Source organism: Ambystoma mexicanum, chromosome 10 (assembly GCF_040938575.1).
Source record: "Ambystoma mexicanum isolate Mex_15411 chromosome 10, UKY_AmexF1_1, whole genome shotgun sequence".
In the NCBI taxonomy this organism is placed as follows: domain Eukaryota; kingdom Metazoa; phylum Chordata; class Amphibia; order Caudata; family Ambystomatidae; genus Ambystoma; species Ambystoma mexicanum.
This window is the reverse complement of record NC_090932.1, coordinates 504016626-504029131: the sequence shown is the minus strand read 5'-3', so window position 1 is coordinate 504029131 and position 12506 is coordinate 504016626. Positions and strand designations below refer to the sequence as shown.

General features: G+C 50.8%; 1 protein-coding gene across 1 annotated transcript in view; it reads left to right on the top strand.

Moving 5' to 3' along the window:
* LOC138491513 (kyphoscoliosis peptidase-like) overlaps positions 1-12506 on the top strand; it is a 929435-nt gene that overhangs the window by 635670 nt on the left and 281259 nt on the right. The window lies entirely within an intron of this gene.

Genomic DNA, 12506 nt, shown 5'->3' with positions numbered 1-12506 from the left:
TTTACCACAACCCATCCCATGTGAGCAAAAGGAACACATGCAAGGCATTCCCCCCACCCCCTCTTGCTAAACAGGGCATGAAAGGACTGGTATGCCACCAAAACCCTACCAACACTCCTGAACCCTGAATGGCACACCATACCATGGAATGCAACAGCAAAAGATCCAACCATATGCACAACATGACACAATAGTCATGAAGCGCCATGTGAGAAATGTAAATAGGCACCAGACAATTCTACCTGACATGGAATAGGAAGAAAGGAGTGACCAAAACCTCACACCCTGAAAACGGTGGCACAAATGCATGCCACCAGCGGTGCAACCAACAAAAGTCAGAAAACCTGTTGCCATGCACATTGGACAATTGTAAATTGCCATATCAAACACCGCACACTGCAGAGCACAGTGAGTGTGCATTGCATTTGTGAAAACCCTTCTGCATCATTTAAAAAAATGGGATTCAACCAAATATTACCCTGTCATGCATGTACACGATCAATGACTCGGAAGTGAACATGGATTATCGTGACACAGCATGCATGAGAAGGCAATCTGGGTGCACGCGTTTGCATGGTGTCTATGTAGTTGGGGGGTGTCGCCTAAGTGTATTTGTCCATATGGGCATGCCTAAAATACATGCATGTGAAATGAAGTGAATGCCAGTGTCCCGTACACAGCACATATGAACATAGCACCAAGGTCCTCCCTGTGTGTCAAACCACACCCATCCCCTGACACCTCAAAAGAAAGCACTACATTGCATAAGCCACTGACCAGCAGAACATATCATGTACAGAGTACACCGGATTGGCAATGGCAGAGAGTGACCCATTACTGATTCATAGAAATCCATAATAAGACCAACACACAAACTTCATCAAAGCACATCAATGAGGGAGTGAATAAGGGAGAAGAACAGTACATTCCTACATGTCCTTCAAACAGTCCATAGTGTGATAATGAACTGGAAAAGCAAAGTACAATTACAATTGCCAGCACCAATAAGGGAGAGTCTAGGGAGAGAATGTTGGATGACATAACTAGCATCAACATTCCTATGCCTGACGGGAATAGTCACAGTGCAGGAGTCACATAAGGAGGGGAGTGATGGAAGAGGAGGGAAGAGGTGAGGAGAGTAACAAAACAATTGACAAAATGTGGTAGGTCTACAAAGAATCAACATAGTGCTGGGGAGGTGGAGAAGAAAGACAGAAGGGAAAGGGTGAAGAGATTACCTGTAATCAGTGGTGGAGGGACTAATGATCAAATTAACTGTCAAAACTATACTTAAACTGGCAAAGGTGGGGTGTGGAAGGTCGGAGGCAGAAGGGCAAATGTCTGCAAAGAACACGCGCCTATGCATCACCATGGCCAATGGCAATTGGGGTAGTGGTTGAAAATGACAGCCAGAGTATTAGGAGGAGGCCAAAGGGTGGTGGAGAGGGAGAGGGAGGAGAGAAGGGAGGATGGGGCCAAGCTCAAAATGTCTAATGGGGCAGATGGTGAAAGAAAGCACACACAGGGGGCAGAGGGAAACCTGACGGTGCAGGAGAGTAGGGGATGTGATGATGAAGGGGGGGACAGAGGGACACTGACAGGGGCAGGGGCAACAGAGGGGCATTCAAGTGACTGAGAAGGCATGTTGACAGGTCTAGACAGGGCCACCTTTGTGGGCTTTTGATAGTGGTGGCAGGCTCAAGCATCCAGGTTGTCCGGATTGTCACAAGGGCCAAGTGCAAACAGTGGGAGGGGGGAGCAGGTCCAGGACACAAACAGGAAATTTAAATCACAAACAATGTAGTCATAATGCAGATGTCACATCCAAACACCATCCAGGTCTGGGAAATATCCAAAGTGGTGCTAACAAGGAATGGGTGGTCATTGAAATGCGTGGTGACAGGGGTAACTCAGCGTGCAGCCTTCATGTGGCATATCAAAATCACTGTGGGAAAACTGTTCCAATTCAACATTCTCATCACATGGACCCCTCCCACCATAAGTGTGTTGTATGCAGCCAAAGGGTGCATGGTACCAGCTACAGCAGGAAGTGCATCAACATAGACAGTCAGTACATAACAAACATCTCAAGCAACATGATGAAATGCACAGTCAGCTTAATACTCACCAAAGTGAAGTGCAGACATGCATTGGTGAACCCATCTGGAATACCCACTAGGGGTGTACACACAAGTAGAACTGCAGGCTGTCCACAGATATGACGGAAGCCCAATGCCCATGTGTGATATGCTGTTACACCGAGCCATCCTTCTGAGCCCCTGGAAAAGGGAAGCAGGAGTAGCATATGTGTCAGGACCCCAGGCAAAACACGTACACAAACCAAGCCTGAATGGGCCCAGCTGGAACACACAGTGGATGCCTTCTGATGCCACAAAGCACCACACTGTCACATGTATGCACAATGGACAAAATAAAATAAAAAAATAAAACATTCTAAAGAAAATACAAATTAAATCAAATAATCAATTGAAATAAAAAAAATGAAAAGAGTAATGAAAGAAACAAAAGCTAAATCAATAAAAATCGAAGAAAACCAGAAAAATACATAACAAATAAAAAGCAAAGTGAAATCATTGAAAAAGAACAAAATAACGAAAAAAATAAATAAAATGAAAATAAAAAGCTAACATACTTACCAAAAACCTTACAATTTGGATGAAAAAAAAAAATATTGTTAGAAAAACTGCTGGAAAAAAATTAAAAACTTGCAGGAGAAAAAAAATCAAAAATGGCCATATATGACCCAGGGGGTCGGGGGGCACCCAGGAGACCAGAGGTACAGGGTGTACCTCAACACCCACATGTGTAGATGTCGAGGTAAAAAAAAAAAAACTCACTGGGCTCAGCGCCTGCACGGCCCGACATGTGGGAGAGAGGTTGTCATCGTCACCCTCTGGATCTGAATCAGAAGGTGGACATGGTGCAGTTGACTTACCACGCCTAGCCACGCCTTGCCCCTTAATGGCAGCAAGTATGCTGGTCTGGTAAGCCAGGTCCTGGCAGGCAATGAGACTGAGGTCAGCATGCATTACCTCTCCTATCACACGTGCTTCCTCCTGCAGGGACTGACGTGTGAGGCGGAATTCTGCTTGCATGGCCTCACATGACAAACGGAGTGACTCCCGGCTTGCATGGAGTTCATCTGAGATGGTTCTTTCAAGCTGTACCATCCTGTCTTCTGTGGGCCTACTCTGATCGATCATGAGGTCAGCTAGAGTAGATCGGAGGGCTAGTTGTTCCACCCTCAGGGCCTCATGGTGTGCCTCTGCTTGAGCATTAAGTGTTTCATGCAGAGCCACCATTTCAGCCCAGCGTGCCCTGTCATATGCCGTTATGCCCAGCCTTAGTGAGTGGCACGTGGACTGCGTAGCCCGCTGATGGAGCACCATTTGCCTTACAGAAGGGAGGATGGAATGGGCCACACTTTCCATACCTTGAGCAATCATCTCAACTGCTCCCCCCTGTTGCTGTGCTATGGCAATCCTGGAACGCTCCCACTCAGTTGACCCTGGTGGCACACGGCCACTGCGTTGCCGGACACCACACCTGCTCGGCCCAAGGAGCTGTGGTACTTGCTGGGTCGGTGCCGCCTGCGGCTGCAGGACTGCATCCCTCCCTCGACCTGATGCCCCAGGAACATGGCCAACTGGTGTCGATTGTGACCGTGCACCCATAACCACCACAGGTGGACATTCCAATCCCGCCTGGCCCCCTACTGCAGGTGTTGCAGACAGAAGACCATCCGACACAGGATCACCTACCGGCGACGACACGTCATGATGCAGATCCTGCCCAACATAGTGGTCAGAGGATACATCAGAGCCTGACTCAGAGTCCACTCTGGACATGATGGCCTGGAGCACCTGTGGGTTCCCGTGGGCTGCCACCACACAATCACCACTGGTGCTTGGTTGGTCATGTGAACTGACCACCGTATCTGGGATGACATCTTCATCCTCTGCCGCAGTGCGTCATCACCTGAAACATAAAGAAAAGAAACAAGAACACGCATGTCAGTAGCACATAACACACACATACAGTTCGCAACATTGACAGCCAAATAATGAAACAGCCATGTCACAGGCAACTCAAACCCCAACATGCATCCAGTGGCATTGCAATGCAGGGCCATCCCAAAATCAGAAAAGGATGTGTGCAAAATGTGAATGCAACACATGTATTGCATGTTGCACATAACCTGCATCACACACAACCTCTAGAAGGCATATATCCAATGCCAAAATGAGAAATGGGAACAAATAGTCAGCACCTAGCATAAGCATGTGTTAACACACAAATAGACACAGCTAGAAATGTAACCAAACACACCATGATACATGTAACATGCATGTTCATGTGCAGCACTCAACTACAATCAACTATGCACAGTACACGTGTCATACGAGGCACCTACACGAGTGCATTTCCATACTGTGAGAGGAGGGCCATGGGTACATACATGTCAGGTCAACATCACACAGCAGATCATCATAATTGCAAGTTGAAAGGCTTAACTTGGCACAGGAGTGGGTTTGTGCATTGCAGTGCATGTGTAGCCCCTCAACTTACAACATCAAGACGTACGTTGTGATGACAATATTCAAACATTATGGCAGTGTAACTGCAATTGCAGCCATCATGAGCAAATGGCATGCACCAGGTAGCATGGTTTCCGTGAAACACCAGCCCACTGCCCAATAGCGAGGAGGCACTGCATGGCAATGACATGTTCCACGCCGAACTGTGCATTGCCAGACAGTGTAGGCGTGTGTTTTATTGCCTTTAGTCAGTCAAATGTCACTACAGCCAATGAGAAGTGGACATGATGGAAGAGAGGTGAGGAACCATCCATAGTACATCCATGCATGTAGAAGACAACACCAGTTGAAAAGTGGTCATGGGCCTGTAACTGGGGGAGCCATGGCCATGATATAGATGTGCACAGCCTAAAGTCGTGCGTGATGATACACAGACCTACAGTGAGCATGACATGGCTGTCCAAATGAGATGACACTTGTATCATCCTGGACAAATACAACAATGAGCAGGTTGTCAAGGACACCTAGGGGCATACATGTTATGCACATGTAACATGAACCTGCACATATGTGCATGGGGAGCCACTGCCATCAGCACACTCAGAGTGAGCCACACTGCACCAAGGACAAAGGATGCATATGACATGATGTGGCATCTCATCAAGTTTGCACTCATACACAAGTGGCTCAGAGCACAAAAAAGCTAAGGGAGGGGAACAAGGGAGAAAAGGAATTCAAAACAACTATCATACTGGGCACAGTGACATACAGAACACACTACTGCATGGAGAAGGGATAAAGGGTTGAAGACCCTGGAAGGGGGAGAAGGGGAATGTGCCAAACAGAGGAGACCAAAGAAGGAAAATGAAGTCCAATGATAGAATGTCCATTCAAAACGTGGGAGTGCAGCCAGCAAGTGGCAAGTGCAAGATGTTTTGGACAGGGCACATCTGATGAGTGCAGACAAAAAGTGCTGGACTATATGGGGACACGCACTGGACCCATTGATGTGGGAGGCCTGTAGGCCAGTGCAGCAAGGAGGCAGGGTGAACAGGTACCTGATTCAATGGACGGAGTGTGTGCAGGGGCACAGTGCCAACATAGGAAACTGTTCAGCTGGGTAGAAGAGGGGCTAATGCAGGAGCAAGTAGGAAGGTGTGGAGGTGCTTCCAGAAGCAGAAATTTCTCTCCTCAAGATTCAACACGGCCAGTTGGCTGTTCAAAAGTGATCTCCCAGCTGTACACACAGATCTGCTCCTACCTTATTTATTCAATTAACGACTGACCTTGAGGGAGTGTGGGGTAGATGAGCAAAGTACTCAAGAGCGGAGGAATTGGTAGAGGGATTGTTGAAGGTATTTTCTACCCAGTCCCAAAAAAACCTTGTGCACAATGCAGAGGCTCTGAAGTAACATCCTTGCATCCACTGGTAGCCAATGAAGGGGTGACAGAGCTGGAAAGATAGGATCCCAGGGATTGAAGCCAAGGACAAGTCTTGCAGTCCTGTACTGGATTAGTGGTGGAGGGTGGAGGCAGGTCAAATATTGAAAGAGACTGTCACAGTACCCCAACCTTGAGTAAACCAGAGCTTGACAGACTGTGAGCATGTAGGAGAATGTTAGGAAAGGCACAGTACCCTTGAAGAGGCGGAGCAAGAAGTTAATCCATTCCAAGATATGTCACAAATTTATGTGTAAAAGGGATGTGTTGAGTCAAAGGTGACCCTGAGGTTCTTGGCCTTGCAGGTGGAGGCAGGAGGAGGGCCAAGTGGGGCTGGCCAGAGATTGATGGCAAAGGATGGCAAAGGTGCACCAAAAGCAAATGGCAATGAGGCTATGAGAAATAAGGGAGGGACAAGAGGTGGCCAAGATCAGCCAGGAAATGAGTTGGTTGTCATCAGCATAGCACTGGAACTTGTACAAAAAATGATAATGCAGTAGTCAAGAGCCGCCACTTGCTCTCCATGAATTGGGGCTGAGAGGTCAGACCCCTGGTGAATGACAAAGGTGATGAGGGAGATTGAAGATAGGAAAGAGCCTTCTTGTAGCTGGGCGGGTCACACATGCCAAACACAAATGTCATTGAGTTACACACATCAATACTCACCAGATGATGCATCATAATCCATCCTCTCTCCCACTCCACGGATTTGTTCTTCCGGGATGAACTCTGAAGGGATCTCCTCATGCTGGGTGAGTTCATTCTCCTCTGGTGGTGACCCACCACCAGAGACATGGTGTAATTGGAGGCACGCTTTTGCTTAGCACTGCGTCTGAGGTCTGTCCAGCGCTTGTAGCAGTCCTGAGCTGTGCGCACCTGGAATCCCATGGATGTCACACCATCCACAACATTCTGCCAGTGGACCCAACGCTGGTGATGCGTTGTATGGCACTGTGGGCCCACAAGCATATCGCGTTGATGTTCTGACATGTAGTCCACAAGGAAGTCCAATTCCTGATTGCAGAAAGGCTTCTTCCTTGACGTACCAGAGGCCGGAGCCGTGTCTGGGGTCCCAGCCTCTTGTGCAGGAGCACGCTTCCTCCCTTTGGACGGTGGTACTGACCCTAAGGGGGCAATGTGGCCCTCATCAGAAGGGGCAGTGGCGCTGGTGGACTGGACCAAGGCAGTGGGTGTTGGTATGAGGACAGAAGGTCTGGTTTGGGTCTGAGCCACTGCCAAGGTAGTGTTGGCTGCATCTGCACATGCAGTTACCACCACCCGGCTGCTTGGGGCAGCAGATGTCATAACTGCCCCAGATATGTGTGCCACAATCACAGCCACAGTGGACACACCTGAGCCCTCCCTCCGGACAAGATGGAAATCATCCTGGGAGTCCTCGTCACACAACGCACCATGCGCTGCCTGACCCAGAGCCCGGGTGGAGGTGTCCACAGCTGCACCTGCAGCTACCACCACCGATGGGCCCGTGACAACAGATGTAAATTGCTGTTGGGTGATATGGGAGCCAGGTTGTGATGCAACAGCTGCATCACCAGGATCCCCAGGGGGTGGTGTCATGTCTGCACCAGCAGGTGGCTGGGCATCCCGTCCCAGAGGGGCACGCCTGCCTCTTCCACCCCTGTAGCCACCCAGGGCTCCCCTTCCTCCCTGGTCTCTGCGCCCACGTGCCCGACCACATCCAGCCCTGGGAGGATGCCCAGCTTTGCCGCCCTTAGCCTTTGGTGCGTTGGTGGCCTCCCAACCATGGCACCGATGGAAAATGGGGTATGGGAGGTTCACTAAACAGTTGTCCTGGGCTATTGGCTAGAAGGGGGCAGGGTACTTGATGGAATAGGTACCCCAGTGCCCCTGCAAGGCTGTCTGTGACCCCTGGGGAGAAATGACAGGGAACGCAATGCTCAGGCACCCCCAAAAAGAAAAGAAAAGAAAAAAAAATCAAAAAATTGAAGAAAAAAAAAATGTAAGCACAGGACAATGAAAAAAAAATAAATGTGTGCACGCGACCCCGGTAGCCCACGTGCGTGAATATTACCTCCAGCAGTACGGTGTGGCACCCAGGAACACAAAAAACACGCACGCATGCACGGAGGGAACCACAGTGGGAAAAAAGCATATGCGACTCACTGTCTACCTTGCGTGAAAAAAAAAACATGCGCTTGTGCGCGTAGGCAACACCCCACCAAAAGAAGAGGTTTGGACTTCAGACACTGTGAAGTAATTGCGTGTGATTCCAGCAGAGTAAGCACATGCATCGGTCTCCACGAACAGAACGTACAGTGTTTTGCTGGCCCACGCTCACCGTTAACCTGTGCTGAAAGCAACACCCGCGCGCGTAACATCACATATGCGCTAAGGTTCTTTCCTCGAATTACACACATTGACACGAGGATGTGATTTTTTTTCACATGCGGATGCACCCGTGCTGAGGGAAACGCTTGCGCGCATCACGTCACATACGTGCTTACGCGCTAAGGGCCTTTCCTCGGATTACACGCTGACGTGCTGTTTTTTCACGTGCCAAATCACTCTGTATCAAGCAGGCCACGCCACAACACACGAAAGATCACGCTCCTGCCCAGAAGGCCATTTTCCTGCCCCCCAGAACCCCGAGCAGACTCCCACCTGCCATCTGCTGCTGCCTGCCTGCCTGCTGGCCACATGCCCTGCCATTTGGTGCCTGCACATCAGCCATCTGCAGGGGTCCAGTTGCTGTGACCACCCCTGCTGGAACAAAAGACTCCCGACTGAAGTTCCATCGCTCCACAGCCCAGCACCAGGACCCAGTTGCCCACCCACACCTGCCTCGGGGGTTGCCATGTCGGGGAAACAACATCAGACACCACTGGCAACCCCCAGCCAGAGAGGCAGAGGGCTACCAGCTTCAGTGCCGCAGAAGTTGGTATCCTGGTGGAGCAAGTCCTGGTGCATTATGATGCCCTCTTCAGAAGACCACGCGACGACAATGAAGGATGGAAGAGGATCTGGAAGGACATCGTGGCTGCCATCAACATGGAGGGGTTGGCAGCCCATGACATAGCACACGTCCGGAAGCGCTGGGAGGACTTCAGATCCAGGACCCTCAGCAAGGCCCGGCGCCTCCCCGAGGCAGCGGATGCAGAGGGGTGCTGGGTCCGCCTTACGACAACCAGTTGAGGGTCCTGGAACATATACGCCCAGCGCTCCACCTCCAGGTCCTTGAGGGGCAGACCCGTCTGGAGTCGAGCGGTAAGTGTCCATGCGTACTGATTGGACGCATTGCATGTTGAGGTGTGCCAGGAGTGTGCAGCTTGGACATATGTCTGGAAAGGCCCATGTATGGTTGTGTATGTGCAGGGACATGATCATGCCGCATGTGAGTCCAGTCATGTGTGAGGCACATCTGTTAAAATGCATGATGCACGAATGCATGTGGGGATGCACACATGTTAGCATTTCTGTGTATGTATTGTGGCATTGTTGATGTGTGACACATGGATGCTGCTTCCACCTTCATGTACGTGCACAGCATACATGTGCGTGTGTTTGTTTGACATGTGTGCAAATGTGATACGCCATGGATGCATGTGGCACAGACATGTGGGAACCCGATTGGCAGATGTGACATAGTTGCCGATTACACTGTGACAGGTGGTGGAGATGTACAGATGAATGTATGTCTGGTGGCCTGTGTGCATGTGTTCGGCACTCCCTGTGTTGCATGTGACGTCAGGCTAACCTTCGGAAGTTCATGATGTTGTATGTGTATGGATGCTGCTGCCTGCTGCAACATTCCTGTTGATTTACACATGTGTGTTCAAATGATATGTGTATTGGGGAGTGTGATGCCATCTGTGAAGTTTGACACTGCCACTCATGTGCACATGTCATGTGTGTATCAGACCATTCTACAGTGCACTGATGCCTGTGTTCTGTCTCTCCCTGTCTGCAGCGTCAACTGATGAAGAGGGCAGAGATGTTGCTGTGGAGCACAGCGCCAGGGATCCCACCGCCAGCCGGAGATGCAAGGCCCAGCTCCCCTCCCAGGTTGTCATCTCTTCGGGGAGTGAGGAGTCTGGTGCCACGTCCGCAGATGCTGAGGGAAGGTCCAAGAGGCAGAAGTTGGAGGTGAACTCCTTGGCAGCAGAAGGGGCAGCTGAGCCCCCAAAGGGGGTTATGGAGGTTGATGGCACGGAGTCATCCAGGTTGGTGGGGGGTTCGGTTGAGGAGGAGGCCGTGGAAGGCCCACGCACGGGCCTGGAAGGGGGGATTCCACTGGTGTTAGTGGTGCAGTCCAGGGGCAGGGACAGGAGGCAGCACAGGCCGCCGCGAAGGTGCCTGTGTGTAATCCTGTACCTGATCCTGTGACTGCATCATCCCGCACCAGCTGGGATGCCTTCGTCCAGACCCGTTCTCAGGGAGGGGATGCGCGAACAACAACTGGCCTTCCTCTCCCTGCGGACGTGGCAATCCGTGACCAGGTTGAGCCTGTCCTAGCTGGGGTGGCGTTGCGTCAACGTGGTATTGAGGATGACATGTGGACTTCTCGTGAGGACAATGCATGTCATTTCGAATACCTCATTGACCGCGACGACCTACTAGGACGGGTCACCAGCACTGGGTTCCTCCATGTGCTGGATCATCTACCGACCCCCTCCTCAACTGCACCCCCTATGCGCCATTCATCCTCTGTGCCATCTACCTGCCCAAGAATCACCTGGGCACCCTGTGGAGCTGCCCCTGAGCCAGTGGCCAGGCTGGTGGAGGACACATCTCTGCCACAGTCGTGAGTCGGAGGTCCAGCAGGGGTGGCCACCCCAACAACTGGACCCCAGCAGGAGGAGGACGTGCAGGCATCGACCAGCAGGGCACATGCATGGCAGCAGCAGGCTCAAAGTGGGAGCGATGATGGCTTGGGGCCATCAACATCACAGGGGCAGGAATCGGCTGGAGGGCAGGAGGACCCTGGATTGGGAGTGTCTTCCGTGTGGCAGCGGTTGTGCCAGCAGATAGATGCGGAGCGGCAGTGGGCGGAGGAGCCACTGCTCACTATGGTCAGGGCGGAGAACTCCATGCGCAGGGCGTTGAGGCAGGCTGAGCGCCTCAAGGCAACTTGCAGGGAGTTGTAACAGGCCATGACTGCATCCCTGCGAGACCTCGAGGCCAGGGAAGAGGCCCGTCTCAGGGACGTTGAAAAGGAGTTCAATGATGCCCTGCCCTGGAACATCAAACAGTGAGCCGTAGGACATGCCCGCCGCCTTTGTACATAGTTCATTAGTGTTAGGTTTCCTTTGTTTTTTCTTTTTTTTGGAGTTCATGGACATTGCTCCACTTCGTGTATATATTTTTTTCTCCATAGGCCTATTTTGTAGGTTTCCTTTTGTTTGTGAATCATGGACCATTTGGACTTCCATTGTATATAGTTGCAGACTATACATACTTTCTTTTTCAATATTCCCATGGATGAATGGTTTTCTTTTATTTGGATTCTGTTTTTCTAATTGACATTGGGCCTCAATGCGTACCGTCACCGCCCTGGTGGAATGGGAAATTACCGCCCTATTCCGAGTTGACCAGGGCGGTAATTTCCCATTCCCCAGGGCCCTTCCCCATTCCCAAATGAGCCCCCATAGGACTCAATGGGAATGGGGAAATTGCAAATAACGGTGACCGTACTTTACGGTCACCGTTATTGGCTAAAATGCCCCTTTGCGCCCTCGTCCCTAACGCCTGCTAAAAGCAGGCATTAAGGACGATGGCGCAAAGGGAACTCGGAATGTGGCGGTAAGGGATTACCGGCACCGGTCTCGTTAACGGTGACCGGTATCCCTTACCGCCATACTCGGAATGAGGCCCATTGGCAATGGACCACTTTTTTATTCAACATATGACGTATTATTTTTTTTCTTCATTAGAATAAACTTTTTTGGGGTAACATCTGTCATTGTATATTGATTTTCAAGTTTCATTTCCTCTTTGTTAGTTCATTATGTTTTGAATACATTTTTTCTTACTTCAAGATTGGGGTTGTGTTCTATCATTGGTTTTGTGCATGTCTCAATGAACATTGCCTCAGTCATGTTTTGCCACTGTGTGACTCCGATGTGCATTCCTGCATGGGCATGGTGGTTCATTTGAGACTGTCATGGCATGGGTAATTTGGGAGTGGGTTCTGTGGCTAGTTGCATGCTTGTAGTGGGGGGCAAGGGGGATTAGGGTTGGCATTAGGGACATGGGTCTGTTTTGTTAGGACATGTGGTTTGGTGGGCCATGTGTCGGGCCTGCTGGTAGGTGCCCGTCAATGCTGGGCGGGTGGGTGGTCAGCTGGGGGACATGACTCGGGGCCTTCTGGCAGATGTCCGTCAATGCTGGGTGGGTGGATGGGTGGGGGACACGAGTCGGGGCCTGCTGGCAGGTGCCCGTCAATGCTGGGTGGGTGATAGGTGGGTGGCTGGGGGACATGAGTCGGGGCCTGCTGGCAGGTGCCCGTCAATGCTTTGGGTGGCTGGG